Consider the following 27,965-nt stretch of genomic DNA (forward strand, 5'->3'; position numbering starts at 1 on the left):
TGTGGGCATGCACTTGCTGCCGCTGCCAGTGTTTATCTGCATGGCAGCAGGGCATTTGGGCGTTGCCAGGAAGGCGTTTTTATGTAGATTCCTCCTCTTTCAGCACTGCATTGTGGTGCAAGCAAAAGAAGCAAATCCTGTCTGGCTTCCTCTCCGGCCTTTATTCACCTCCCGTGTAGCTGTGAGTGTGTGAGCCTGCAGGGCCCCATGGAATTGCCTAGAAGTAGGCTGAATCGCTGCAAGGGCTGAACAGCAGTATCGGGCAGGCTCGGGCAACGCGCGGCCCGTTCGGGTTATCGCTTCTCGGCCTTTTGGCTAAGATCAAGTGTAGTATCTGTTCTTATCAGTTTAATATCTGATACGTCCCCTATCTGGGGACCATATATTAAATGGATTTTTAGAACAGGGAGATGGAAATAGAGCTTGCTCTGTCCACTCCACGCATTGACCTGGTATTGCAGTATTTCCAGGACCGGTGCACCCTTTCCTTATGTGTTGACTAAAAGCAGATTCCAAAAGTGTTTTTTGTCTTTGCTATTGTTTCTGTCTTTCTGAAGGGATCTCCCCTTTTAATCCCATTATTTCAACACCTGTTGGACAATGCATGAGTGATAATGAGCTCATTGATTAAATGCAATTAATGAATAGATTGCCACCTCTTGTTGTGTGTCGTCTGTGTTTCTGTGTTTCCGGCATTTCACATTGGAACACCTCATTCACCTTCCTTGTCTTCTCTCCGCCCTCCCTTTTAGGTAAGTTAAAGAGCTGCACCTGAGCCAGCCACTGATTGATTGATTGATTGATTGATTGATTGATTGATTGATGCAGCACAACAGTCAAATAGTGGAGTGGAGTAGGGGAACAGCAAACAGCCAATAAAGCAGCCCGCCCGCTCGCCTGCCCGCCACAATGGACCTACCTGTGTACACTAGATGGATGTGATGGAATGTACTGTCGTCCCTACATTTCAAGAAGAAGTAAGAATTGCAGTTGCAACAAAGCCTTGCTTGCCTACAAAGAGAGCAGCAATTTGGATTTGTTACTATGTTACCTAGAAGAATAACAAACTGTGCAAGGATGGAGGTTGTAGGAGCAAGGAGAAGTTGTCTGTAAAGTTGGTGGATGCCTATTTTCCATTTTGCAGTCCCTTGTCTCCCTCTTGTGGCCTCCTGGAGGCAACTAGCTGTGCAAAAAAAAGACAGCCTGGCGGCCGGCTGTTGCAGTGTTGCCCTCTCAGGCAACACTGAGTGACTGACTGAGCCTCACCGTCTTATATAAAGTTCAGACGGAACTTTGCACGTGTCATAGTGGAGCCCTCAGGATTCCAGAGCCAGCTTTCTGACATCATAATGGGGCCTCAGAGATAAAAGCCTGGGCCCAGGCAGTGTTGGTCAGTGCTGCTCAGCAGGCAGCACTGGACTGGACTGGATTACAGCTGATACAAGGTGTGAAGGAACAAGGGGTGGCTGTGGGCATGCACTTGCTGCCGCTGCCAGTGTTTATCTGCATGGCAGCAGGGCATTTGGGCGTTGCCAGGAAGGCGTTTTTATGTAGATTCCTCCTCTTTCAGCACTGCATTGTGGTGCAAGCAAAAGAAGCAAATCCTGTCTGGCTTCCTCTCCGGCCTTTATTCACCTCCCGTGTAGCTGTGAGTGTGTGAGCCTGCAGGGCCCCATGGAATTGCCTAGAAGTAGGCTGAATCGCTGCAAGGGCTGAACAGCAGTATCGGGCAGGCTCGGGCAACGCGCGGCCCGTTCAGGTTATCGCTTCTCGGCCTTTTGGCTAAGATCAAGTGTAGTATCTGTTCTTATCAGTTTAATATCTGATACGTCCCCTATCTGGGGACCATATATTAAATGGATTTTTAGAACAGGGAGATGGAAATAGAGCTTGCTCTGTCCACTCCACGCATTGACCTGGTATTGCAGTATTTCCAGGACCGGTGCACCCTTTCCTTATGTGTTGACTAAAAGCAGATTCCAAAAGTGTTTTTTGTCTTTGCTATTGTTTCTGTCTTTCTGAAGGGATCTCCCCTTTTAATCCCATTATTTCAACACCTGTTGGACAATGCATGAGTGATAATGAGCTCATTGATTAAATGCAATTAATGAATAGATTGCCACCTCTTGTTGTGTGTCGTCTGTGTTTCTGTGTTTCCGGCATTTCACATTGGAACACCTCATTCACCTTCCTTGTCTTCTCTCCGCCCTCCCTTTTAGGTAAGTTAAAGAGCTGCACCTGAGCCAGCCACAGATTGATTGATTGATTGATTGATTGATTGATTGATTGATGCAGCACAACAGTCAAATAGTGGAGTGGAGTAGGGGAACAGCAAACAGCCAATAAAGCAGCCCGCCCGCTCGCCTGCCCGCCACAATGGACCTACCTGTGTACACTAGATGGATGTGATGGAATGTACTGTCGTCCCTACATTTCAAGAAGAAGTAAGAATTGCAGTTGCAACAAAGCCTTGCTTGCCTACAAAGAGAGCAGCAATTTGGATTTGTTACTATGTTACCTAGAAGAATAACAAACTGTGCAAGGATGGAGGTTGTAGGAGCAAGGAGAAGTTGTCTGTAAAGTTGGTGGATGCCTATTTTCCATTTTGCAGTCCCTTGTCTCCCTCTTGTGGCCTCCTGGAGGCAACTAGCTGTGCAAAAAAAAGACAGCCTGGCGGCCGGCTGTTGCAGTGTTGCCCTCTCAGGCAACACTGAGTGACTGACTGAGCCTCACCGTCTTATATAAAGTTCAGACGGAACTTTGCACGTGTCATAGTGGAGCCCTCAGGATTCCAGAGCCAGCTTTCTGACATCATAATGGGGCCTCAGAGATAAAAGCCTGGGCCCAGGCAGTGTTGGTCAGTGCTGCTCAGCAGGCAGCACTGGACTGGACTGGATTACAGCTGATACAAGGTGTGAAGGAACAAGGGGTGGCTGTGGGCATGCACTTGCTGCCGCTGCCAGTGTTTATCTGCATGGCAGCAGGGCATTTGGGCGTTGCCAGGAAGGCGTTTTTATGTAGATTCCTCCTCTTTCAGCACTGCATTGTGGTGCAAGCAAAAGAAGCAAATCCTGTCTGGCTTCCTCTCCGGCCTTTATTCACCTCCCGTGTAGCTGTGAGTGTGTGAGCCTGCAGGGCCCCATGGAATTGCCTAGAAGTAGGCTGAATCGCTGCAAGGGCTGAACAGCAGTATCGGGCAGGCTCGGGCAACGCGCGGCCCGTTCGGGTTATCGCTTCTCGGCCTTTTGGCTAAGATCAAGTGTAGTATCTGTTCTTATCAGTTTAATATCTGATACGTCCCCTATCTGGGGACCATATATTAAATGGATTTTTAGAACAGGGAGATGGAAATAGAGCTTGCTCTGTCCACTCCACGCATTGACCTGGTATTGCAGTATTTCCAGGACCGGTGCACCCTTTCCTTATGTGTTGACTAAAAGCAGATTCCAAAAGTGTTTTTTGTCTTTGCTATTGTTTCTGTCTTTCTGAAGGGATCTCCCCTTTTAATCCCATTATTTCAACACCTGTTGGACAATGCATGAGTGATAATGAGCTCATTGATTAAATGCAATTAATGAATAGATTGCCACCTCTTGTTGTGTGTCGTCTGTGTTTCTGTGTTTCCGGCATTTCACATTGGAACACCTCATTCACCTTCCTTGTCTTCTCTCCGCCCTCCCTTTTAGGTAAGTTAAAGAGCTGCACCTGAGCCAGCCACTGATTGATTGATTGATTGATTGATTGATTGATTGATTGATGCAGCACAACAGTCAAATAGTGGAGTGGAGTAGGGGAACAGCAAACAGCCAATAAAGCAGCCCGCCCGCTCGCCTGCCCGCCACAATGGACCTACCTGTGTACACTAGATGGATGTGATGGAATGTACTGTCGTCCCTACATTTCAAGAAGAAGTAAGAATTGCAGTTGCAACAAAGCCTTGCTTGCCTACAAAGAGAGCAGCAATTTGGATTTGTTACTATGTTACCTAGAAGAATAACAAACTGTGCAAGGATGGAGGTTGTAGGAGCAAGGAGAAGTTGTCTGTAAAGTTGGTGGATGCCTATTTTCCATTTTGCAGTCCCTTGTCTCCCTCTTGTGGCCTCCTGGAGGCAACTAGCTGTGCAAAAAAAAGACAGCCTGGCGGCCGGCTGTTGCAGTGTTGCCCTCTCAGGCAACACTGAGTGACTGACTGAGCCTCACCGTCTTATATAAAGTTCAGACGGAACTTTGCACGTGTCATAGTGGAGCCCTCAGGATTCCAGAGCCAGCTTTCTGACATCATAATGGGGCCTCAGAGATAAAAGCCTGGGCCCAGGCAGTGTTGGTCAGTGCTGCTCAGCAGGCAGCACTGGACTGGACTGGATTACAGCTGATACAAGGTGTGAAGGAACAAGGGGTGGCTGTGGGCATGCACTTGCTGCCGCTGCCAGTGTTTATCTGCATGGCAGCAGGGCATTTGGGCGTTGCCAGGAAGGCGTTTTTATGTAGATTCCTCCTCTTTCAGCAAGCACTGCATTGTGGTGCAAGCAAAAGAAGCAAATCCTGTCTGGCTTCCTCTCCGGCCTTTATTCACCTCCCGTGTAGCTGTGAGTGTGTGAGCCTGCAGGGCCCCATGGAATTGCCTAGAAGTAGGCTGAATCGCTGCAAGGGCTGAACAGCAGTATCGGGCAGGCTCGGGCAACGCGCGGCCCGTTCGGGTTATCGCTTCTCGGCCTTTTGGCTAAGATCAAGTGTAGTATCTGTTCTTATCAGTTTAATATCTGATACGTCCCCTATCTGGGGACCATATATTAAATGGATTTTTAGAACAGGGAGATGGAAATAGAGCTTGCTCTGTCCACTCCACGCATTGACCTGGTATTGCAGTATTTCCAGGACCGGTGCACCCTTTCCTTATGTGTTGACTAAAAGCAGATTCCAAAAGTGTTTTTTGTCTTTGCTATTGTTTCTGTCTTTCTGAAGGGATCTCCCCTTTTAATCCCATTATTTCAACACCTGTTGGACAATGCATGAGTGATAATGAGCTCATTGATTAAATGCAATTAATGAATAGATTGCCACCTCTTGTTGTGTGTCGTCTGTGTTTCTGTGTTTCCGGCATTTCACATTGGAACACCTCATTCACCTTCCTTGTCTTCTCTCCGCCCTCCCTTTTAGGTAAGTTAAAGAGCTGCACCTGAGCCAGCCACTGATTGATTGATTGATTGATTGATTGATTGATTGATTGATTGATTGATTGATTGATGCAGCACAACAGTCAAATAGTGGAGTGGAGTAGGGGAACAGCAAACAGCCAATAAAGCAGCCCGCCCGCTCGCCTGCCCGCCACAATGGACCTACCTGTGTACACTAGATGGATGTGATGGAATGTACTGTCGTCCCTACATTTCAAGAAGAAGTAAGAATTGCAGTTGCAACAAAGCCTTGCTTGCCTACAAAGAGAGCAGCAATTTGGATTTGTTACTATGTTACCTAGAAGAATAACAAACTGTGCAAGGATGGAGGTTGTAGGAGCAAGGAGAAGTTGTCTGTAAAGTTGGTGGATGCCTATTTTCCATTTTGCAGTCCCTTGTCTCCCTCTTGTGGCCTCCTGGAGGCAACTAGCTGTGCAAAAAAAAGACAGCCTGGCGGCCGGCTGTTGCAGTGTTGCCCTCTCAGGCAACACTGAGTGACTGACTGAGCCTCACCGTCTTATATAAAGTTCAGACGGAACTTTGCACGTGTCATAGTGGAGCCCTCAGGATTCCAGAGCCAGCTTTCTGACATCATAATGGGGCCTCAGAGATAAAAGCCTGGGCCCAGGCAGTGTTGGTCAGTGCTGCTCAGCAGGCAGCACTGGACTGGACTGGATTACAGCTGATACAAGGTGTGAAGGAACAAGGGGTGGCTGTGGGCATGCACTTGCTGCCGCTGCCAGTGTTTATCTGCATGGCAGCAGGGCATTTGGGCGTTGCCAGGAAGGCGTTTTTATGTAGATTCCTCCTCTTTCAGCACTGCATTGTGGTGCAAGCAAAAGAAGCAAATCCTGTCTGGCTTCCTCTCCGGCCTTTATTCACCTCCCGTGTAGCTGTGAGTGTGTGAGCCTGCAGGGCCCCATGGAATTGCCTAGAAGTAGGCTGAATCGCTGCAAGGGCTGAACAGCAGTATCGGGCAGGCTCGGGCAACGCGCGGCCCGTTCGGGTTATCGCTTCTCGGCCTTTTGGCTAAGATCAAGTGTAGTATCTGTTCTTATCAGTTTAATATCTGATACGTCCCCTATCTGGGGACCATATATTAAATGGATTTTTAGAACAGGGAGATGGAAATAGAGCTTGCTCTGTCCACTCCACGCATTGACCTGGTATTGCAGTATTTCCAGGACCGGTGCACCCTTTCCTTATGTGTTGACTAAAAGCAGATTCCAAAAGTGTTTTTTGTCTTTGCTATTGTTTCTGTCTTTCTGAAGGGATCTCCCCTTTTAATCCCATTATTTCAACACCTGTTGGACAATGCATGAGTGATAATGAGCTCATTGATTAAATGCAATTAATGAATAGATTGCCACCTCTTGTTGTGTGTCGTCTGTGTTTCTGTGTTTCCGGCATTTCACATTGGAACACCTCATTCACCTTCCTTGTCTTCTCTCCGCCCTCCCTTTTAGGTAAGTTAAAGAGCTGCACCTGAGCCAGCCACTGATTGATTGATTGATTGATTGATTGATTGATTGATGCAGCACAACAGTCAAATAGTGGAGTGGAGTAGGGGAACAGCAAACAGCCAATAAAGCAGCCCGCCCGCTCGCCTGCCCGCCACAATGGACCTACCTGTGTACACTAGATGGATGTGATGGAATGTACTGTCGTCCCTACATTTCAAGAAGAAGTAAGAATTGCAGTTGCAACAAAGCCTTGCTTGCCTACAAAGAGAGCAGCAATTTGGATTTGTTACTATGTTACCTAGAAGAATAACAAACTGTGCAAGGATGGAGGTTGTAGGAGCAAGGAGAAGTTGTCTGTAAAGTTGGTGGATGCCTATTTTCCATTTTGCAGTCCCTTGTCTCCCTCTTGTGGCCTCCTGGAGGCAACTAGCTGTGCAAAAAAAAGACAGCCTGGCGGCCGGCTGTTGCAGTGTTGCCCTCTCAGGCAACACTGAGTGACTGACTGAGCCTCACCGTCTTATATAAAGTTCAGACGGAACTTTGCACGTGTCATAGTGGAGCCCTCAGGATTCCAGAGCCAGCTTTCTGACATCATAATGGGGCCTCAAAGATAAAAGCCTGGGCCCAGGCAGTGTTGGTCAGTGCTGCTCAGCAGGCAGCACTGGACTGGACTGGATTACAGCTGATACAAGGTGTGAAGGAACAAGGGGTGGCTGTGGGCATGCACTTGCTGCCGCTGCCAGTGTTTATCTGCATGGCAGCAGGGCATTTGGGCGTTGCCAGGAAGGCGTTTTTATGTAGATTCCTCCTCTTTCAGCACTGCATTGTGGTGCAAGCAAAAGAAGCAAATCCTGTCTGGCTTCCTCTCCGGCCTTTATTCACCTCCCGTGTAGCTGTGAGTGTGTGAGCCTGCAGGGCCCCATGGAATTGCCTAGAAGTAGGCTGAATCGCTGCAAGGGCTGAACAGCAGTATCGGGCAGGCTCGGGCAACGCGCGGCCCGTTCGGGTTATCGCTTCTCGGCCTTTTGGCTAAGATCAAGTGTAGTATCTGTTCTTATCAGTTTAATATCTGATACGTCCCCTATCTGGGGACCATATATTAAATGGATTTTTAGAACAGGGAGATGGAAATAGAGCTTGCTCTGTCCACTCCACGCATTGACCTGGTATTGCAGTATTTCCAGGACCGGTGCACCCTTTCCTTATGTGTTGACTAAAAGCAGATTCCAAAAGTGTTTTTTGTCTTTGCTATTGTTTCTGTCTTTCTGAAGGGATCTCCCCTTTTAATCCCATTATTTCAACACCTGTTGGACAATGCATGAGTGATAATGAGCTCATTGATTAAATGCAATTAATGAATAGATTGCCACCTCTTGTTGTGTGTCGTCTGTGTTTCTGTGTTTCCGGCATTTCACATTGGAACACCTCATTCACCTTCCTTGTCTTCTCTCCGCCCTCCCTTTTAGGTAAGTTAAAGAGCTGCACCTGAGCCAGCCACTGATTGATTGATTGATTGATTGATTGATTGATTGATTGATTGATTGATTGATGCAGCACAACAGTCAAATAGTGGAGTGGAGTAGGGGAACAGCAAACAGCCAATAAAGCAGCCCGCCCGCTCGCCTGCCCGCCACAATGGACCTACCTGTGTACACTAGATGGATGTGATGGAATGTACTGTCGTCCCTACATTTCAAGAAGAAGTAAGAATTGCAGTTGCAACAAAGCCTTGCTTGCCTACAAAGAGAGCAGCAATTTGGATTTGTTACTATGTTACCTAGAAGAATAACAAACTGTGCAAGGATGGAGGTTGTAGGAGCAAGGAGAAGTTGTCTGTAAAGTTGGTGGATGCCTATTTTCCATTTTGCAGTCCCTTGTCTCCCTCTTGTGGCCTCCTGGAGGCAACTAGCTGTGCAAAAAAAAGACAGCCTGGCGGCCGGCTGTTGCAGTGTTGCCCTCTCAGGCAACACTGAGTGACTGACTGAGCCTCACCGTCTTATATAAAGTTCAGACGGAACTTTGCACGTGTCATAGTGGAGCCCTCAGGATTCCAGAGCCAGCTTTCTGACATCATAATGGGGCCTCAGAGATAAAAGCCTGGGCCCAGGCAGTGTTGGTCAGTGCTGCTCAGCAGGCAGCACTGGACTGGACTGGATTACAGCTGATACAAGGTGTGAAGGAACAAGGGGTGGCTGTGGGCATGCACTTGCTGCCGCTGCCAGTGTTTATCTGCATGGCAGCAGGGCATTTGGGCGTTGCCAGGAAGGCGTTTTTATGTAGATTCCTCCTCTTTCAGCACTGCATTGTGGTGCAAGCAAAAGAAGCAAATCCTGTCTGGCTTCCTCTCCGGCCTTTATTCACCTCCCGTGTAGCTGTGAGTGTGTGAGCCTGCAGGGCCCCATGGAATTGCCTAGAAGTAGGCTGAATCGCTGCAAGGGCTGAACAGCAGTATCGGGCAGGCTCGGGCAACGCGCGGCCCGTTCGGGTTATCGCTTCTCGGCCTTTTGGCTAAGATCAAGTGTAGTATCTGTTCTTATCAGTTTAATATCTGATACGTCCCCTATCTGGGGACCATATATTAAATGGATTTTTAGAACAGGGAGATGGAAATAGAGCTTGCTCTGTCCACTCCACGCATTGACCTGGTATTGCAGTATTTCCAGGAGCGGTGCACCCTTTCCTTATGTGTTGACTAAAAGCAGATTCCAAAAGTGTTTTTTTGTCTTTGCTATTGTTTCTGTCTTTCTGAAGGGATCTCCCCTTTTAATCCCATTATTTCAACACCTGTTGGACAATGCATGAGTGATAATGAGCTCATTGATTAAATGCAATTAATGAATAGATTGCCACCTCTTGTTGTGTGTCGTCTGTGTTTCTGTGTTTCCGGCATTTCACATTGGAACACCTCATTCACCTTCCTTGTCTTCTCTCCGCCCTCCCTTTTAGGTAAGTTAAAGAGCTGCACCTGAGCCAGCCACTGATTGATTGATTGATTGATTGATTGATTGATTGATTGATTGATTGATTGATTGATTGATTGATGCAGCACAACAGTCAAATAGTGGAGTGGAGTAGGGGAACAGCAAACAGCCAATAAAGCAGCCCGCCCGCTCGCCTGCCCGCCACAATGGACCTACCTGTGTACACTAGATGGATGTGATGGAATGTACTGTCGTCCCTACATTTCAAGAAGAAGTAAGAATTGCAGTTGCAACAAAGCCTTGCTTGCCTACAAAGAGAGCAGCAATTTGGATTTGTTACTATGTTACCTAGAAGAATAACAAACTGTGCAAGGATGGAGGTTGTAGGAGCAAGGAGAAGTTGTCTGTAAAGTTGGTGGATGCCTATTTTCCATTTTGCAGTCCCTTGTCTCCCTCTTGTGGCCTCCTGGAGGCAACTAGCTGTGCAAAAAAAAGACAGCCTGGCGGCCGGCTGTTGCAGTGTTGCCCTCTCAGGCAACACTGAGTGACTGACTGAGCCTCACCGTCTTATATAAAGTTCAGACGGAACTTTGCACGTGTCATAGTGGAGCCCTCAGGATTCCAGAGCCAGCTTTCTGACATCATAATGGGGCCTCAGAGATAAAAGCCTGGGCCCAGGCAGTGTTGGTCAGTGCTGCTCAGCAGGCAGCACTGGACTGGACTGGATTACAGCTGATACAAGGTGTGAAGGAACAAGGGGTGGCTGTGGGCATGCACTTGCTGCCGCTGCCAGTGTTTATCTGCATGGCAGCAGGGCATTTGGGCGTTGCCAGGAAGGCGTTTTTATGTAGATTCCTCCTCTTTCAGCACTGCATTGTGGTGCAAGCAAAAGAAGCAAATCCTGTCTGGCTTCCTCTCCGGCCTTTATTCACCTCCCGTGTAGCTGTGAGTGTGTGAGCCTGCAGGGCCCCATGGAATTGCCTAGAAGTAGGCTGAATCGCTGCAAGGGCTGAACAGCAGTATCGGGCAGGCTCGGGCAACGCGCGGCCCGTTCGGGTTATCGCTTCTCGGCCTTTTGGCTAAGATCAAGTGTAGTATCTGTTCTTATCAGTTTATTATCTGATACGTCCCCTGTCTGGGGACCATATATTAAATGGATTTTTAGAACAGGGAGATGGAAATAGAGCTTGCTCTGTCCACTCCACGCATTGACCTGGTATTGCAGTATTTCCAGGACCGGTGCACCCTTTCCTTATGTGTTGACTAAAAGCAGATTCCAAAAGTGTTTTTTGTCTTTGCTATTGTTTCTGTCTTTCTGAAGGGATCTCCCCTTTTAATCCCATTATTTCAACACCTGTTGGACAATGCATGAGTGATAATGAGCTCATTGATTAAATGCAATTAATGAATAGATTGCCACCTCTTGTTGTGTGTCGTCTGTGTTTCTGTGTTTCCGGCATTTCACATTGGAACACCTCATTCACCTTCCTTGTCTTCTCTCCGCCCTCCCTTTTAGGTAAGTTAAAGAGCTGCACCTGAGCCAGCCACTGATTGATTGATTGATTGATTGATTGATTGATTGATTGATTGATTGATGCAGCACAACAGTCAAATAGTGGAGTGGAGTAGGGGAACAGCAAACAGCCAATAAAGCAGCCCGCCCGCTCGCCTGCCCGCCACAATGGACCTACCTGTGTACACTAGATGGATGTGATGGAATGTACTGTCGTCCCTACATTTCAAGAAGAAGTAAGAATTGCAGTTGCAACAAAGCCTTGCTTGCCTACAAAGAGAGCAGCAATTTGGATTTGTTACTATGTAACCTAGAAGAATAACAAACTGTGCAAGGATGGAGGTTGTAGGAGCAAGGAGAAGTTGTCTGTAAAGTTGGTGGATGCCTATTTTCCATTTTGCAGTCCCTTGTCTCCCTCTTGTGGCCTCCTGGAGGCAACTAGCTGTGCAAAAAAAAGACAGCCTGGCGGCCGGCTGTTGCAGTGTTGCCCTCTCAGGCAACACTGAGTGACTGACTGAGCCTCACCGTCTTATATAAAGTTCAGACGGAACTTTGCACGTGTCATAGTGGAGCCCTCAGGATTCCAGAGCCAGCTTTCTGACATCATAATGGGGCCTCAGAGATAAAAGCCTGGGCCCAGGCAGTGTTGGTCAGTGCTGCTCAGCAGGCAGCACTGGACTGGACTGGATTACAGCTGATACAAGGTGTGAAGGAACAAGGGGTGGCTGTGGGCATGCACTTGCTGCCGCTGCCAGTGTTTATCTGCATGGCAGCAGGGCATTTGGGCGTTGCCAGGAAGGCGTTTTTATGTAGATTCCTCCTCTTTCAGCACTGCATTGTGGTGCAAGCAAAAGAAGCAAATCCTGTCTGGCTTCCTCTCCGGCCTTTATTCACCTCCCGTGTAGCTGTGAGTGTGTGAGCCTGCAGGGCCCCATGGAATTGCCTAGAAGTAGGCTGAATCGCTGCAAGGGCTGAACAGCAGTATCGGGCAGGCTCGGGCAACGCGCGGCCCGTTCGGGTTATCGCTTCTCGGCCTTTTGGCTAAGATCAAGTGTAGTATCTGTTCTTATCAGTTTAATATCTGATACGTCCCCTATCTGGGGACCATATATTAAATGGATTTTTAGAACAGGGAGATGGAAATAGAGCTTGCTCTGTCCACTCCACGCATTGACCTGGTATTGCAGTATTTCCAGGACCGGTGCACCCTTTCCTTATGTGTTGACTAAAAGCAGATTCCAAAAGTGTTTTTTGTCTTTGCTATTGTTTCTGTCTTTCTGAAGGGATCTCCCCTTTTAATCCCATTATTTCAACACCTGTTGGACAATGCATGAGTGATAATGAGCTCATTGATTAAATGCAATTAATGAATAGATTGCCACCTCTTGTTGTGTGTCGTCTGTGTTTCTGTGTTTCCGGCATTTCACATTGGAACACCTCATTCACCTTCCTTGTCTTCTCTCCGCCCTCCCTTTTAGGTAAGTTAAAGAGCTGCACCTGAGCCAGCCACTGATTGATTGATTGATTGATTGATTGATTGATTGATTGATTGATTGATGCAGCACAACAGTCAAATAGTGGAGTGGAGTAGGGGAACAGCAAACAGCCAATAAAGCAGCCCGCCCGCTCGCCTGCCCGCCACAATGGACCTACCTGTGTACACTAGATGGATGTGATGGAATGTACTGTCGTCCCTACATTTCAAGAAGAAGTAAGAATTGCAGTTGCAACAAAGCCTTGCTTGCCTACAAAGAGAGCAGCAATTTGGATTTGTTACTATGTTACCTAGAAGAATAACAAACTGTGCAAGGATGGAGGTTGTAGGAGCAAGGAGAAGTTGTCTGTAAAGTTGGTGGATGCCTATTTTCCATTTTGCAGTCCCTTGTCTCCCTCTTGTGGCCTCCTGGAGGCAACTAGCTGTGCAAAAAAAAGACAGCCTGGCGGCCGGCTGTTGCAGTGTTGCCCTCTCAGGCAACACTGAGTGACTGACTGAGCCTCACCGTCTTATATAAAGTTCAGACGGAACTTTGCACGTGTCATAGTGGAGCCCTCAGGATTCCAGAGCCAGCTTTCTGACATCATAATGGGGCCTCAGAGATAAAAGCCTGGGCCCAGGCAGTGTTGGTCAGTGCTGCTCAGCAGGCAGCACTGGACTGGACTGGATTACAGCTGATACAAGGTGTGAAGGAACAAGGGGTGGCTGTGGGCATGCACTTGCTGCCGCTGCCAGTGTTTATCTGCATGGCAGCAGGGCATTTGGGCGTTGCCAGGAAGGCGTTTTTATGTAGATTCCTCCTCTTTCAGCACTGCATTGTGGTGCAAGCAAAAGAAGCAAATCCTGTCTGGCTTCCTCTCCGGCCTTTATTCACCTCCCGTGTAGCTGTGAGTGTGTGAGCCTGCAGGGCCCCATGGAATTGCCTAGAAGTAGGCTGAATCGCTGCAAGGGCTGAACAGCAGTATCGGGCAGGCTCGGGCAACGCGCGGCCCGTTCGGGTTATCGCTTCTCGGCCTTTTGGCTAAGATCAAGTGTAGTATCTGTTCTTATCAGTTTAATATCTGATACGTCCCCTATCTGGGGACCATATATTAAATGGATTTTTAGAACAGGGAGATGGAAATAGAGCTTGCTCTGTCCACTCCACGCATTGACCTGGTATTGCAGTATTTCCAGGACCGGTGCACCCTTTCCTTATGTGTTGACTAAAAGCAGATTCCAAAAGTGTTTTTTGTCTTTGCTATTGTTTCTGTCTTTCTGAAGGGATCTCCCCTTTTAATCCCATTATTTCAACACCTGTTGGACAATGCATGAGTGATAATGAGCTCATTGATTAAATGCAATTAATGAATAGATTGCCACCTCTTGTTGTGTGTCGTCTGTGTTTCTGTGTTTCCGGCATTTCACATTGGAACACCTCATTCACCTTCCTTGTCTTCTCTCCGCCCTCCCTTTTAGGTAAGTTAAAGAGCTGCACCTGAGCCAGCCACTGATTGATTGATTGATTGATTGATTGATGCAGCACAACAGTCAAATAGTGGAGTGGAGTAGGGGAACAGCAAACAGCCAATAAAGCAGCCCGCCCGCTCGCCTGCCCGCCACAATGGACCTACCTGTGTACACTAGATGGATGTGATGGAATGTACTGTCGTCCCTACATTTCAAGAAGAAGTAAGAATTGCAGTTGCAACAAAGCCTTGCTTGCCTACAAAGAGAGCAGCAATTTGGATTTGTTACTATGTTACCTAGAAGAATAACAAACTGTGCAAGGATGGAGGTTGTAGGAGCAAGGAGAAGTTGTCTGTAAAGTTGGTGGATGCCTATTTTCCATTTTGCAGTCCCTTGTCTCCCTCTTGTGGCCTCCTGGAGGCAACTAGCTGTGCAAAAAAAAGACAGCCTGGCGGCCGGCTGTTGCAGTGTTGCCCTCTCAGGCAACACTGAGTGACTGACTGAGCCTCACCTTCTTATATAAAGTTCAGACGGAACTTTGCACGTGTCATAGTGGAGCCCTCAGGATTCCAGAGCCAGCTTTCTGACATCATAATGGGGCCTCAGAGATAAAAGCCTGGGCCCAGGCAGTGTTGGTCAGTGCTGCTCAGCAGGCAGCACTGGACTGGACTGGATTACAGCTGATACAAGGTGTGAAGGAACAAGGGGTGGCTGTGGGCATGCACTTGCTGCCGCTGCCAGTGTTTATCTGCATGGCAGCAGGGCATTTGGGCGTTGCCAGGAAGGCGTTTTTATGTAGATTCCTCCTCTTTCAGCACTGCATTGTGGTGCAAGCAAAAGAAGCAAATCCTGTCTGGCTTCCTCTCCGGCCTTTATTCACCTCCCGTGTAGCTGTGAGTGTGTGAGCCTGCAGGGCCCCATGGAATTGCCTAGAAGTAGGCTGAATCGCTGCAAGGGCTGAACAGCAGTATCGGGCAGGCTCGGGCAACGCGCGGCCCGTTCGGGTTATCGCTTCTCGGCCTTTTGGCTAAGATCAAGTGTAGTATCTGTTCTTATCAGTTTAATATCTGATACGTCCCCTATCTGGGGACCATATATTAAATGGATTTTTAGAACAGGGAGATGGAAATAGAGCTTGCTCTGTCCACTCCACGCATTGACCTGGTATTGCAGTATTTCCAGGACCGGTGCACCCTTTCCTTATGTGTTGACTAAAAGCAGATTCCAAAAGTGTTTTTTGTCTTTGCTATTGTTTCTGTCTTTCTGAAGGGATCTCCCCTTTTAATCCCATTATTTCAACACCTGTTGGACAATGCATGAGTGATAATGAGCTCATTGATTAAATGCAATTAATGAATAGATTGCCACCTCTTGTTGTGTGTCGTCTGTGTTTCTGTGTTTCCGGCATTTCACATTGGAACACCTCATTCACCTTCCTTGTCTTCTCTCCGCCCTCCCTTTTAGGTAAGTTAAAGAGCTGCACCTGAGCCAGCCACTGATTGATTGATTGATTGATTGATTGATTGATTGATTGATGCAGCACAACAGTCAAATAGTGGAGTGGAGTAGGGGAACAGCAAACAGCCAATAAAGCAGCCCGCCCGCTCGCCTGCCCGCCACAATGGACCTACCTGTGTACACTAGATGGATGTGATGGAATGTACTGTCGTCCCTACATTTCAAGAAGAAGTAAGAATTGCAGTTGCAACAAAGCCTTGCTTGCCTACAAAGAGAGCAGCAATTTGGATTTGTTACTATGTTACCTAGAAGAATAACAAACTGTGCAAGGATGGAGGTTGTAGGAGCAAGGAGAAGTTGTCTGTAAAGTTGGTGGATGCCTATTTTCCATTTTGCAGTCCCTTGTCTCCCTCTTGTGGCCTCCTGGAGGCAACTAGCTGTGCAAAAAAAAGACAGCCTGGCGGCCGGCTGTTGCAGTGTTGCCCTCTCAGGCAACACTGAGTGACTGACTGAGCCTCACCGTCTTATATAAAGTTCAGACGGAACTTTGCACGTGTCATAGTGGAGCCCTCAGGATTCCAGAGCCAGCTTTCTGACATCATAATGGGGCCTCAGAGATAAAAGCCTGGGCCCAGGCAGTGTTGGTCAGTGCTGCTCAGCAGGCAGCACTGGACTGGACTGGATTACAGCTGATACAAGGTGTGAAGGAACAAGGGGTGGCTGTGGGCATGCACTTGCTGCCGCTGCCAGTGTTTATCTGCATGGCAGCAGGGCATTTGGGCGTTGCCAGGAAGGCGTTTTTATGTAGATTCCTCCTCTTTCAGCACTGCATTGTGGTGCAAGCAAAAGAAGCAAATCCTGTCTGGCTTCCTCTCCGGCCTTTATTCACCTCCCGTGTAGCTGTGAGTGTGTGAGCCTGCAGGGCCCCATGGAATTGCCTAGAAGTAGGCTGAATCGCTGCAAGGGCTGAACAGCAGTATCGGGCAGGCTCGGGCAACGCGCGGCCCGTTCGGGTTATCGCTTCTCGGCCTTTTGGCTAAGATCAAGTGTAGTATCTGTTCTTATCAGTTTAATATCTGATACGTCCCCTATCTGGGGACCATATATTAAATGGATTTTTAGAACAGGGAGATGGAAATAGAGCTTGCTCTGTCCACTCCACGCATTGACCTGGTATTGCAGTATTTCCAGGACCGGTGCACCCTTTCCTTATGTGTTGACTAAAAGCAGATTCCAAAAGTGTTTTTTGTCTTTGCTATTGTTTCTGTCTTTCTGAAGGGATCTCCCCTTTTAATCCCATTATTTCAACACCTGTTGGACAATGCATGAGTGATAATGAGCTCATTGATTAAATGCAATTAATGAATAGATTGCCACCTCTTGTTGTGTGTCGTCTGTGTTTCTGTGTTTCCGGCATTTCACATTGGAACAGCTCATTCACCTTCCTTGTCTTCTCTCCGCCCTCCCTTTTAGGTAAGTTAAAGAGCTGCACCTGAGCCAGCCACTGATTGATTGATTGATTGATTGATTGATTGATTGATTGATTGATTGATTGATTGATGCAGCACAACAGTCAAATAGTGGAGTGGAGTAGGGGAACAGCAAACAGCCAATAAAGCAGCCCGCCCGCTCGCCTGCCCGCCACAATGGACCTACCTGTGTACACTAGATGGATGTGATGGAATGTACTATCGTCCCTACATTTCAAGAAGAAGTAAGAATTGCAGTTGCAACAAAGCCTTGCTTGCCTACAAAGAGAGCAGCAATTTGGATTTGTTACTATGTTACCTAGAAGAATAACAAACTGTGCAAGGATGGAGGTTGTAGGAGCAAGGAGAAGTTGTCTGTAAAGTTGGTGGATGCCTATTTTCCATTTTGCAGTCCCTTGTCTCCCTCTTGTGGCCTCCTGGAGGCAACTAGCTGTGCAAAAAAAAGACAGCCTGGCGGCCGGCTGTTGCAGTGTTGCCCTCTCAGGCAACACTGAGTGACTGACTGAGCCTCACCGTCTTATATAAAGTTCAGACGGAACTTTGCACGTGTCATAGTGGAGCCCTCAGGATTCCAGAGCCAGCTTTCTGACATCATAATGGGGCCTCAGAGATAAAAGCCTGGGCCCAGGCAGTGTTGGTCAGTGCTGCTCAGCAGGCAGCACTGGACTGGACTGGATTACAGCTGATACAAGGTGTGAAGGAACAAGGGGTGGCTGTGGGCATGCACTTGCTGCCGCTGCCAGTGTTTATCTGCATGGCAGCAGGGCATTTGGGCGTTGCCAGGAAGGCGTTTTTATGTAGATTCCTCCTCTTTCAGCACTGCATTGTGGTGCAAGCAAAAGAAGCAAATCCTGTCTGGCTTCCTCTCCGGCCTTTATTCACCTCCCGTGTAGCTGTGAGTGTGTGAGCCTGCAGGGCCCCATGGAATTGCCTAGAAGTAGGCTGAATCGCTGCAAGGGCTGAACAGCAGTATCGGGCAGGCTCGGGCAACGCGCGGGCCGTTCGGGTTATCGCTTCTCGGCCTTTTGGCTAAGATCAAGTGTAGTATCTGTTCTTATCAGTTTAATATCTGATACGTCCCCTATCTGGGGACCATATATTAAATGGATTTTTAGAACAGGGAGATGGAAATAGAGCTTGCTCTGTCCACTCCACGCATTGACCTGGTATTGCAGTATTTCCAGGACCGGTGCACCCTTTCCTTATGTGTTGACTAAAAGCAGATTCCAAAAGTGTTTTTTGTCTTTGCTATTGTTTCTGTCTTTCTGAAGGGATCTCCCCTTTTAATCCCATTATTTCAACACCTGTTGGACAATGCATGAGTGATAATGAGCTCATTGATTAAATGCAATTAATGAATAGATTGCCACCTCTTGTTGTGTGTCGTCTGTGTTTCTGTGTTTCCGGCATTTCACATTGGAACACCTCATTCACCTTCCTTGTCTTCTCTCCGCCCTCCCTTTTAGGTAAGTTAAAGAGCTGCACCTGAGCCAGCCACTGATTGATTGATTGATTGATTGATTGATTGATTGATTGATTGATTGATGCAGCACAACAGTCAAATAGTGGAGTGGAGTAGGGGAACAGCAAACAGCCAATAAAGCAGCCCGCCCGCTCGCCTGCCCGCCAAAATGGACCTACCTGTGTACACTAGATGGATGTGATGGAATGTACTGTCGTCCCTACATTTCAAGAAGAAGTAAGAATTGCAGTTGCAACAAAGCCTTGCTTGCCTACAAAGAGAGCAGCAATTTGGATTTGTTACTATGTTACCTAGAAGAATAACAAACTGTGCAAGGATGGAGGTTGTAGGAGCAAGGAGAAGTTGTCTGTAAAGTTGGTGGATGCCTATTTTCCATTTTGCAGTCCCTTGTCTCCCTCTTGTGGCCTCCTGGAGGCAACTAGCTGTGCAAAAAAAAGACAGCCTGGCGGCCGGCTGTTGCAGTGTTGCCCTCTCAGGCAACACTGAGTGACTGACTGAGCCTCACCGTCTTATATAAAGTTCAGACGGAACTTTGCACGTGTCATAGTGGAGCCCTCAGGATTCCAGAGCCAGCTTTCTGACATCATAATGGGGCCTCAGAGATAAAAGCCTGGGCCCAGGCAGTGTTGGTCAGTGCTGCTCAGCAGGCAGCACTGGACTGGACTGGATTACAGCTGATACAAGGTGTGAAGGAACAAGGGGTGGCTGTGGGCATGCACTTGCTGCCGCTGCCAGTGTTTATCTGCATGGCAGCAGGGCATTTGGGCGTTGCCAGGAAGGCGTTTTTATGTAGATTCCTCCTCTTTCAGCACTGCATTGTGGTGCAAGCAAAAGAAGCAAATCCTGTCTGGCTTCCTCTCCGGCCTTTATTCACCTCCCGTGTAGCTGTGAGTGTGTGAGCCTGCAGGGCCCCATGGAATTGCCTAGAAGTAGGCTGAATCGCTGCAAGGGCTGAACAGCAGTATCGGGCAGGCTCGGGCAACGCGCGGCCCGTTCGGGTTATCGCTTCTCGGCCTTTTGGCTAAGATCAAGTGTAGTATCTGTTCTTATCAGTTTAATATCTGATACGTCCCCTATCTGGGGACCATATATTAAATGGATTTTTAGAACAGGGAGATGGAAATAGAGCTTGCTCTGTCCACTCCACGCATTGACCTGGTATTGCAGTATTTCCAGGACCGGTGCACCCTTTCCTTATGTGTTGACTAAAAGCAGATTCCAAAAGTGTTTTTTGTCTTTGCTATTGTTTCTGTCTTTCTGAAGGGATCTCCCCTTTTAATCCCATTATTTCAACACCTGTTGGACAATGCATGAGTGATAATGAGCTCATTGATTAAATGCAATTAATGAATAGATTGCCACCTCTTGTTGTGTGTCGTCTGTGTTTCTGTGTTTCCGGCATTTCACATTGGAACACCTCATTCACCTTCCTTGTCTTCTCTCCGCCCTCCCTTTTAGGTAAGTTAAAGAGCTGCACCTGAGCCAGCCACTGATTGATTGATTGATTGATTGATTGATTGATTGATTGATTGATTGATGCAGCACAACAGTCAAATAGTGGAGTGGAGTAGGGGAACAGCAAACAGCCAATAAAGCAGCCCGCCCGCTCGCCTGCCCGCCACAATGGACCTACCTGTGTACACTAGATGGATGTGATGGAATGTACTGTCGTCCCTACATTTCAAGAAGAAGTAAGAATTGCAGTTGCAACAAAGCCTTGCTTGCCTACAAAGAGAGCAGCAATTTGGATTTGTTACTATGTTACCTAGAAGAATAACAAACTGTGCAAGGATGGAGGTTGTAGGAGCAAGGAGAAGTTGTCTGTAAAGTTGGTGGATGCCTATTTTCCATTTTGCAGTCCCTTGTCTCCCTCTTGTGGCCTCCTGGAGGCAACTAGCTGTGCAAAAAAAAGACAGCCTGGCGGCCGGCTGTTGCAGTGTTGCCCTCTCAGGCAACACTGAGTGACTGACTGAGCCTCACCGTCTTATATAAAGTTCAGACGGAACTTTGCACGTGTCATAGTGGAGCCCTCAGGATTCCAGAGCCAGCTTTCTGACATCATAATGGGGCCTCAGAGATAAAAGCCTGGGCCCAGGCAGTGTTGGTCAGTGCTGCTCAGCAGGCAGCACTGGACTGGACTGGATTACAGCTGATACAAGGTGTGAAGGAACAAGGGGTGGCTGTGGGCATGCACTTGCTGCCGCTGCCAGTGATTATCTGCATGGCAGCAGGGCATTTGGGCGTTGCCAGGAAGGCGTTTTTATGTAGATTCCTCCTCTTTCAGCACTGCATTGTGGTGCAAGCAAAAGAAGCAAATCCTGTCTGGCTTCCTCTCCGGCCTTTATTCACCTCCCGTGTAGCTGTGAGTGTGTGAGCCTGCAGGGCCCCATGGAATTGCCTAGAAGTAGGCTGAATCGCTGCAAGGGCTGAACAGCAGTATCGGGCAGGCTCGGGCAACGCGCGGCCCGTTCGGGTTATCGCTTCTCGGCCTTTTGGCTAAGATCAAGTGTAGTATCTGTTCTTATCAGTTTAATATCTGATACGTCCCCTATCTGGGGACCATATATTAAATGGATTTTTAGAACAGGGAGATGGAAATAGAGCTTGCTCTGTCCACTCCACGCATTGACCTGGTATTGCAGTATTTCCAGGACCGGTGCACCCTTTCCTTATGTGTTGACTAAAAGCAGATTCCAAAAGTGTTTTTTGTCTTTGCTATTGTTTCTGTCTTTCTGAAGGGATCTCCCCTTTTAATCCCATTATTTCAACACCTGTTGGACAATGCATGAGTGATAATGAGCTCATTGATTAAATGCAATTAATGAATAGATTGCCACCTCTTGTTGTGTGTCGTCTGTGTTTCTGTGTTTCCGGCATTTCACATTGGAACACCTCATTCACCTTCCTTGTCTTCTCTCCGCCCTCCCTTTTAGGTAAGTTAAAGAGCTGCACCTGAGCCAGCCACTGATTGATTGATTGATTGATTGATTGATTGATTGATTGATTGATTGATGCAGCACAACAGTCAAATAGTGGAGTGGAGTAGGGGAACAGCAAACAGCCAATAAAGCAGCCCGCCCGCTCGCCTGCCCGCCACAATGGACCTACCTGTGTACACTAGATGGATGTGATGGAATGTACTGTCGTCCCTACATTTCAAGAAGAAGTAAGAATTGCAGTTGCAACAAAGCCTTGCTTGCCTACAAAGAGAGCAGCAATTTGGATTTGTTACTATGTTACCTAGAAGAATAACAAACTGTGCAAGGATGGAGGTTGTAGGAGCAAGGAGAAGTTGTCTGTAAAGTTGGTGGATGCCTATTTTCCATTTTGCAGTCCCTTGTCTCCCTCTTGTGGCCTCCTGGAGGCAACTAGCTGTGCAAAAAAAAGACAGCCTGGCGGCCGGCTGTTGCAGTGTTGCCCTCTCAGGCAACACTGAGTGACTGACTGAGCCTCACCGTCTTATATAAAGTTCAGACGGAACTTTGCACGTGTCATAGTGGAGCCCTCAGGATTCCAGAGCCAGCTTTCTGACATCATAATGGGGCCTCAGAGATAAAAGCCTGGGCCCAGGCAGTGTTGGTCAGTGCTGCTCAGCAGGCAGCACTGGACTGGACTGGATTACAGCTGATACAAGGTGTGAAGGAACAAGGGGTGGCTGTGGGCATGCACTTGCTGCCGCTGCCAGTGTTTATCTGCATGGCAGCAGGGCATTTGGGCGTTGCCAGGAAGGCGTTTTTATGTAGATTCCTCCTCTTTCAGCACTGCATTGTGGTGCAAGCAAAAGAAGCAAATCCTGTCTGGCTTCCTCTCCGGCCTTTATTCACCTCCCGTGTAGCTGTGAGTGTGTGAGCCTGCAGGGCCCCATGGAATTGCCTAGAAGTAGGCTGAATCGCTGCAAGGGCTGAACAGCAGTATCGGGCAGGCTCGGGCAACGCGCGGCCCGTTCGGGTTATCGCTTCTCGGCCTTTTGGCTAAGATCAAGTGTAGTATCTGTTCTTATCAGTTTAATATCTGATACGTCCCCTATCTGGGGACCATATATTAAATGGATTTTTAGAACAGGGAGATGGAAATAGAGCTTGCTCTGTCCACTCCACGCATTGACCTGGTATTGCAGTATTTCCAGGACCGGTGCACCCTTTCCTTATGTGTTGACTAAAAGCAGATTCCAAAAGTGTTTTTTGTCTTTGCTATTGTTTCTGTCTTTCTGAAGGGATCTCCCCTTTTAATCCCATTATTTCAACACCTGTTGGACAATGCATGAGTGATAATGAGCTCATTGATTAAATGCAATTAATGAATAGATTGCCACCTCTTGTTGTGTGTCGTCTGTGTTTCTGTGTTTCCGGCATTTCACATTGGAACACCTCATTCACCTTCCTTGTCTTCTCTCCGCCCTCCCTTTTAGGTAAGTTAAAGAGCTGCACCTGAGCCAGCCACTGATTGATTGATTGATTGATTGATTGATTGATTGATTGATTGATTGATTGATTGATTGATGCAGCACAACAGTCAAATAGTGGAGTGGAGTAGGGGAACAGCAAACAGCCAATAAAGCAGCCCGCCCGCTCGCCTGCCCGCCACAATGGACCTACCTGTGTACACTAGATGGATGTGATGGAATGTACTGTCGTCCCTACATTTCAAGAAGAAGTAAGAATTGCAGTTGCAACAAAGCCTTGCTTGCCTACAAAGAGAGCAGCAATTTGGATTTGTTACTATGTTACCTAGAAGAATAACAAACTGTGCAAGGATGGAGGTTGTAGGAGCAAGGAGAAGTTGTCTGTAAAGTTGGTGGATGCCTATTTTCCATTTTGCAGTCCCTTGTCTCCCTCTTGTGGCCTCCTGGAGGCAACTAGCTGTGCAAAAAAAAGACAGCCTGGCGGCCGGCTGTTGCAGTGTTGCCCTCTCAGGCAACACTGAGTGACTGACTGAGCCTCACCGTCTTATATAAAGTTCAGACGGAACTTTGCACGTGTCATAGTGGAGCCCTCAGGATTCCAGAGCCAGCTTTCTGACATCATAATGGGGCCTCAGAGATAAAAGCCTGGGCCCAGGCAGTGTTGGTCAGTGCTGCTCAGCAGGCAGCACTGGACTGGACTGGATTACAGCTGATACAAGGTGTGAAGGAACAAGGGGTGGCTGTGGGCATGCACTTGCTGCCACTGCCAGTGTTTATCTGCATGGCAGCAGGGCATTTGGGCGTTGCCAGGAAGGCGTTTTTATGTAGATTCCTCCTCTTTCAGCACTGCATTGTGGTGCAAGCAAAAGAAGCAAATCCTGTCTGGCTTCCTCTCCGGCCTTTATTCACCTCCCGTGTAGCTGTGAGTGTGTGAGCCTGCAGGGCCCCATGGAATTGCCTAGAAGTAGGCTGAATCGCTGCAAGGGCTGAACAGCAGTATCGGGCAGGCTCGGGCAACGCGCGGCCCGTTCGGGTTATCGCTTCTCGGCCTTTTGGCTAAGATCAAGTGTAGTATCTGTTCTTATCAGTTTAATATCTGATACGTCCCCTATCTGGGGACCATATATTAAATGGATTTTTAGAACAGGGAGATGGAAATAGAGCTTGCTCTGTCCACTCCACGCATTGACCTGGTATTGCAGTATTTCCAGGACCGGTGCACCCTTTCCTTATGTGTTGACTAAAAGCAGATTCCAAAAGTGTTTTTTGTCTTTGCTATTGTTTCTGTCTTTCTGAAGGGATCTCCCCTTTTAATCCCATTATTTCAACACCTGTTGGACAATGCATGAGTGATAATGAGCTCATTGATTAAATGCAATTAATGAATAGATTGCCACCTCTTGTTGTGTGTCGTCTGTGTTTCTGTGTTTCCGGCATTTCACATTGGAACACCTCATTCACCTTCCTTGTCTTCTCTCCGCCCTCCCTTTTAGGTAAGTTAAAGAGCTGCACCTGAGCCAGCCACTGATTGATTGATTGATTGATTGATTGATTGATTGATTGATTGATTGATTGATTGATGCAGCACAACAGTCAAATAGTGGAGTGGAGTAGGGGAACAGCAAACAGCCAATAAAGCAGCCCGCCCGCTCGCCTGCCCGCCACAATGGACCTACCTGTGTACACTAGATGGATGTGATGGAATGTACTGTCGTCCCTACATTTCAAGAAGAAGTAAGAATTGCAGTTGCAACAAAGCCTTGCTTGCCTACAAAGAGAGCAGCAATTTGGATTTGTTACTATGTTACCTAGAAGAATAACAAACTGTGCAAGGATGGAGGTTGTAGGAGCAAGGAGAAGTTGTCTGTAAAGTTGGTGGATGCCTATTTTCCATTTTGCAGTCCCTTGTCTCCCTCTTGTGGCCTCCTGGAGGCAACTAGCTGTGCAAAAAAAAGACAGCCTGGCGGCCGGCTGTTGCAGTGTTGCCCTCTCAGGCAACACTGAGTGACTGACTGAGCCTCACCGTCTTATATAAAGTTCAGACGGAACTTTGCACGTGTCATAGTGGAGCCCTCAGGATTCCAGAGCCAGCTTTCTGACATCATAATGGGGCCTCAGAGATAAAAGCCTGGGCCCAGGCAGTGTTGGTCAGTGCTGCTCAGCAGGCAGCACTGGACTGGACTGGATTACAGCTGATACAAGGTGTGAAGGAACAAGGGGTGGCTGTGGGCATGCACTTGCTGCCGCTGCCAGTGTTTATCTGCATGGCAGCAGGGCATTTGGGCGTTGCCAGGAAGGCGTTTTTATGTAGATTCCTCCTCTTTCAGCACTGCATTGTGGTGCAAGCAAAAGAAGCAAATCCTGTCTGGCTTCCTCTCCGGCCTTTATTCACCTCCCGTGTAGCTGTGAGTGTGTGAGCCTGCAGGGCCCCATGGAATTGCCTAGAAGTAGGCTGAATCGCTGCAAGGGCTGAACAGCAGTATCGGGCAGGCTCGGGCAACGCGCGGCCCGTTCGGGTTATCGCTTCTCGGCCTTTTGGCTAAGATCAAGTGTAGTATCTGTTCTTATCAGTTTAATATCTGATACGTCCCCTATCTGGGGACCATATATTAAATGGATTTTTAGAACAGGGAGATGGAAATAGAGCTTGCTCTGTCCACTCCACGCATTGACCTGGTATTGCAGTATTTCCAGGACCGGTGCACCCTTTCCTTATGTGTTGACTAAAAGCAGATTCCAAAAGTGTTTTTTGTCTTTGCTATTGTTTCTGTCTTTCTGAAGGGATCTCCCCTTTTAATCCCATTATTTCAACACCTGTTGGACAATGCATGAGTGATAATGAGCTCATTGATTAAATGCAATTAATGAATAGATTGCCACCTCTTGTTGTGTGTCGTCTGTGTTTCTGTGTTTCCGGCATTTCACATTGGAACACCTCATTCACCTTCCTTGTCTTCTCTCCGCCCTCCCTTTTAGGTAAGTTAAAGAGCTGCACCTGAGCCAGCCACTGATTGATTGATTGATTGATTGATTGATTGATTGATTGATTGATTGATTGATTGATGCAGCACAACAGTCAAATAGTGGAGTGGAGTAGGGGAACAGCAAACAAAGCAGCCCGCCCGCTCGCCTGCCCGCCACAATGGACCTACCTGTGTACACTAGATGGATGTGATGGAATGTACTGTCGTCCCTACATTTCAAGAAGAAGTAAGAATTGCAGTTGCAACAAAGCCTTGCTTGCCTACAAAGAGAGCAGCAATTTGGATTTGTTACTATGTTACCACCTAGAAGAATAACAAACTGTGCAAGGATGGAGGTTGTAGGAGCAAGGAGAAGTTGTCTGTAAAGTTGGTGGATGCCTATTTTCCATTTTGCAGTCCCTTGTCTCCCTCTTGTGGCCTCCTGGAGGCAACTAGCTGTGCAAAAAAAAGACAGCCTGGCGGCCGGCTGTTGCAGTGTTGCCCTCTCAGGCAACACTGAGTGACTGACTGAGCCTCACCGTCTTATATAAAGTTCAGACGGAACTTTGCACGTGTCATAGTGGAGCCCTCAGGATTCCAGAGCCAGCTTTCTGACATCATAATGGGGCCTCAGAGATAAAAGCCTGGGCCCAGGCAGTGTTGGTCAGTGCTGCTCAGCAGGCAGCACTGGACTGGACTGGATTACAGCTGATACAAGGTGTGAAGGAACAAGGGGTGGCTGTGGGCATGCACTTGCTGCCGCTGCCAGTGTTTATCTGCATGGCAGCAGGGCATTTGGGCGTTGCCAGGAAGGCGTTTTTATGTAGATTCCTCCTCTTTCAGCACTGCATTGTGGTGCAAGCAAAAGAAGCAAATCCTGTCTGGCTTCCTCTCCGGCCTTTATTCACCTCCCGTGTAGCTGTGAGTGTGTGAGCCTGCAGGGCCCCATGGAATTGCCTAGAAGTAGGCTGAATCGCTGCAAGGGCTGAACAGCAGTATCGGGCAGGCTCGGGCAACGCGCGGCCCGTTCGGGTTATCGCTTCTCGGCCTTTTGGCTAAGATCAAGTGTAGTATCTGTTCTTATCAGTTTAATATCTGATACGTCCCCTATCTGGGGACCATATATTAAATGGATTTTTAGAACAGGGAGATGGAAATAGAGCTTGCTCTGTCCACTCCACGCATTGACCTGGTATTGCAGTATTTCCAGGACCGGTGCACCCTTTCCTTATGTGTTGACTAAAAGCAGATTCCAAAAGTGTTTTTTGTCTTTGCTATTGTTTCTGTCTTTCTGAAGGGATCTCCCCTTTTAATCCCATTATTTCAACACCTGTTGGACAATGCATGAGTGATAATGAGCTCATTGATTAAATGCAATTAATGAATAGATTGCCACCTCTTGTTGTGTGTCGTCTGTGTTTCTGTGTTTCCGGCATTTCACATTGGAACACCTCATTCACCTTCCTTGTCTTCTCTCCGCCCTCCCTTTTAGGTAAGTTAAAGAGCTGCACCTGAGCCAGCCACTGATTGATTGATTGATTGATTGATTGATTGATTGATTGATTGATTGATTGATTGATGCAGCACAACAGTCAAATAGTGGAGTGGAGTAGGGGAACAGCAAACAGCCAATAAAGCAGCCCGCCCGCTCGCCTGCCCGCCACAATGGACCTACCTGTGTACACTAGATGGATGTGATGGAATGTACTGTCGTCCCTACATTTCAAGAAGAAGTAAGAATTGCAGTTGCAACAAAGCCTTGCTTGCCTACAAAGAGAGCAGCAATTTGGATTTGTTACTATGTTACCTAGAAGAATAACAAACTGTGCAAGGATGGAGGTTGTAGGAGCAAGGAGAAGTTGTCTGTAAAGTTGGTGGATGCCTATTTTCCATTTTGCAGTCCCTTGTCTCCCTCTTGTGGCCTCCTGGAGGCAACTAGCTGTGCAAAAAAAAGACAGCCTGGCGGCCGGCTGTTGCAGTGTTGCCCTCTCAGGCAACACTGAGTGACTGACTGAGCCTCACCGTCTTATATAAAGTTCAGACGGAACTTTGCACGTGTCATAGTGGAGCCCTCAGGATTCCAGAGCCAGCTTTCTGACATCATAATGGGGCCTCAGAGATAAAAGCCTGGGCCCAGGCAGTGTTGGTCAGTGC

The 27,965-nt window shown here is 47.8% G+C and overlaps 19 non-coding genes across 19 annotated transcripts; all 19 read left to right on the plus strand.

Moving 5' to 3' along the window:
* Nucleotides 1-295: 295 nt before the first annotated feature.
* Nucleotides 296-486, plus strand: LOC142716254 (U2 spliceosomal RNA). Its single transcript, XR_012871508.1, has one exon. It is a non-coding gene; the product is annotated as a U2 spliceosomal RNA (small nuclear RNA).
* A 1,276-nt stretch (nt 487-1,762) lies between these two features.
* LOC142716255 (U2 spliceosomal RNA) lies at nt 1,763-1,953 on the plus strand. The gene has a single exon (XR_012871509.1). It is a non-coding gene; the product is annotated as a U2 spliceosomal RNA (small nuclear RNA).
* Nucleotides 1,954-3,229: 1,276 nt separating this feature from the next.
* LOC142716256 (U2 spliceosomal RNA) lies at nt 3,230-3,420 on the plus strand. The gene has a single exon (XR_012871510.1). It is a non-coding gene; the product is annotated as a U2 spliceosomal RNA (small nuclear RNA).
* A 1,280-nt stretch (nt 3,421-4,700) lies between these two features.
* Nucleotides 4,701-4,891, plus strand: LOC142716258 (U2 spliceosomal RNA). The gene has a single exon (XR_012871511.1). It is a non-coding gene; the product is annotated as a U2 spliceosomal RNA (small nuclear RNA).
* A 1,292-nt stretch (nt 4,892-6,183) lies between these two features.
* Nucleotides 6,184-6,374, plus strand: LOC142716259 (U2 spliceosomal RNA). The gene has a single exon (XR_012871512.1). It is a non-coding gene; the product is annotated as a U2 spliceosomal RNA (small nuclear RNA).
* A 1,272-nt stretch (nt 6,375-7,646) lies between these two features.
* On the plus strand, nt 7,647-7,837 carry LOC142716260 (U2 spliceosomal RNA). Its single transcript, XR_012871513.1, has one exon. It is a non-coding gene; the product is annotated as a U2 spliceosomal RNA (small nuclear RNA).
* A 1,288-nt stretch (nt 7,838-9,125) lies between these two features.
* Nucleotides 9,126-9,316, plus strand: LOC142716352 (U2 spliceosomal RNA). The gene has a single exon (XR_012871596.1). It is a non-coding gene; the product is annotated as a U2 spliceosomal RNA (small nuclear RNA).
* Nucleotides 9,317-10,617: 1,301 nt separating this feature from the next.
* On the plus strand, nt 10,618-10,808 carry LOC142716310 (U2 spliceosomal RNA). The gene has a single exon (XR_012871559.1). It is a non-coding gene; the product is annotated as a U2 spliceosomal RNA (small nuclear RNA).
* A 1,284-nt stretch (nt 10,809-12,092) lies between these two features.
* Nucleotides 12,093-12,283, plus strand: LOC142716261 (U2 spliceosomal RNA). The gene has a single exon (XR_012871514.1). It is a non-coding gene; the product is annotated as a U2 spliceosomal RNA (small nuclear RNA).
* A 1,284-nt stretch (nt 12,284-13,567) lies between these two features.
* Nucleotides 13,568-13,758, plus strand: LOC142716262 (U2 spliceosomal RNA). Its single transcript, XR_012871515.1, has one exon. It is a non-coding gene; the product is annotated as a U2 spliceosomal RNA (small nuclear RNA).
* A 1,264-nt stretch (nt 13,759-15,022) lies between these two features.
* On the plus strand, nt 15,023-15,213 carry LOC142716263 (U2 spliceosomal RNA). The gene has a single exon (XR_012871516.1). It is a non-coding gene; the product is annotated as a U2 spliceosomal RNA (small nuclear RNA).
* Nucleotides 15,214-16,489: 1,276 nt separating this feature from the next.
* LOC142716264 (U2 spliceosomal RNA) lies at nt 16,490-16,680 on the plus strand. The gene has a single exon (XR_012871517.1). It is a non-coding gene; the product is annotated as a U2 spliceosomal RNA (small nuclear RNA).
* A 1,292-nt stretch (nt 16,681-17,972) lies between these two features.
* Nucleotides 17,973-18,163, plus strand: LOC142716266 (U2 spliceosomal RNA). Its single transcript, XR_012871519.1, has one exon. It is a non-coding gene; the product is annotated as a U2 spliceosomal RNA (small nuclear RNA).
* Nucleotides 18,164-19,447: 1,284 nt separating this feature from the next.
* Nucleotides 19,448-19,638, plus strand: LOC142716267 (U2 spliceosomal RNA). The gene has a single exon (XR_012871520.1). It is a non-coding gene; the product is annotated as a U2 spliceosomal RNA (small nuclear RNA).
* A 1,284-nt stretch (nt 19,639-20,922) lies between these two features.
* LOC142716269 (U2 spliceosomal RNA) lies at nt 20,923-21,113 on the plus strand. The gene has a single exon (XR_012871521.1). It is a non-coding gene; the product is annotated as a U2 spliceosomal RNA (small nuclear RNA).
* Nucleotides 21,114-22,397: 1,284 nt separating this feature from the next.
* LOC142716270 (U2 spliceosomal RNA) lies at nt 22,398-22,588 on the plus strand. Its single transcript, XR_012871522.1, has one exon. It is a non-coding gene; the product is annotated as a U2 spliceosomal RNA (small nuclear RNA).
* Nucleotides 22,589-23,884: 1,296 nt separating this feature from the next.
* Nucleotides 23,885-24,075, plus strand: LOC142716271 (U2 spliceosomal RNA). The gene has a single exon (XR_012871523.1). It is a non-coding gene; the product is annotated as a U2 spliceosomal RNA (small nuclear RNA).
* A 1,292-nt stretch (nt 24,076-25,367) lies between these two features.
* LOC142716272 (U2 spliceosomal RNA) lies at nt 25,368-25,558 on the plus strand. Its single transcript, XR_012871524.1, has one exon. It is a non-coding gene; the product is annotated as a U2 spliceosomal RNA (small nuclear RNA).
* Nucleotides 25,559-26,846: 1,288 nt separating this feature from the next.
* LOC142716273 (U2 spliceosomal RNA) lies at nt 26,847-27,037 on the plus strand. Its single transcript, XR_012871525.1, has one exon. It is a non-coding gene; the product is annotated as a U2 spliceosomal RNA (small nuclear RNA).
* The last annotated feature ends 928 nt before the right edge of the window (nt 27,038-27,965 follow it).

This window comes from Rhinoderma darwinii, unplaced genomic scaffold, assembly GCF_050947455.1.
Source record: "Rhinoderma darwinii isolate aRhiDar2 unplaced genomic scaffold, aRhiDar2.hap1 Scaffold_448, whole genome shotgun sequence".
Lineage (NCBI taxonomy): Eukaryota > Metazoa > Chordata > Amphibia > Anura > Rhinodermatidae > Rhinoderma > Rhinoderma darwinii.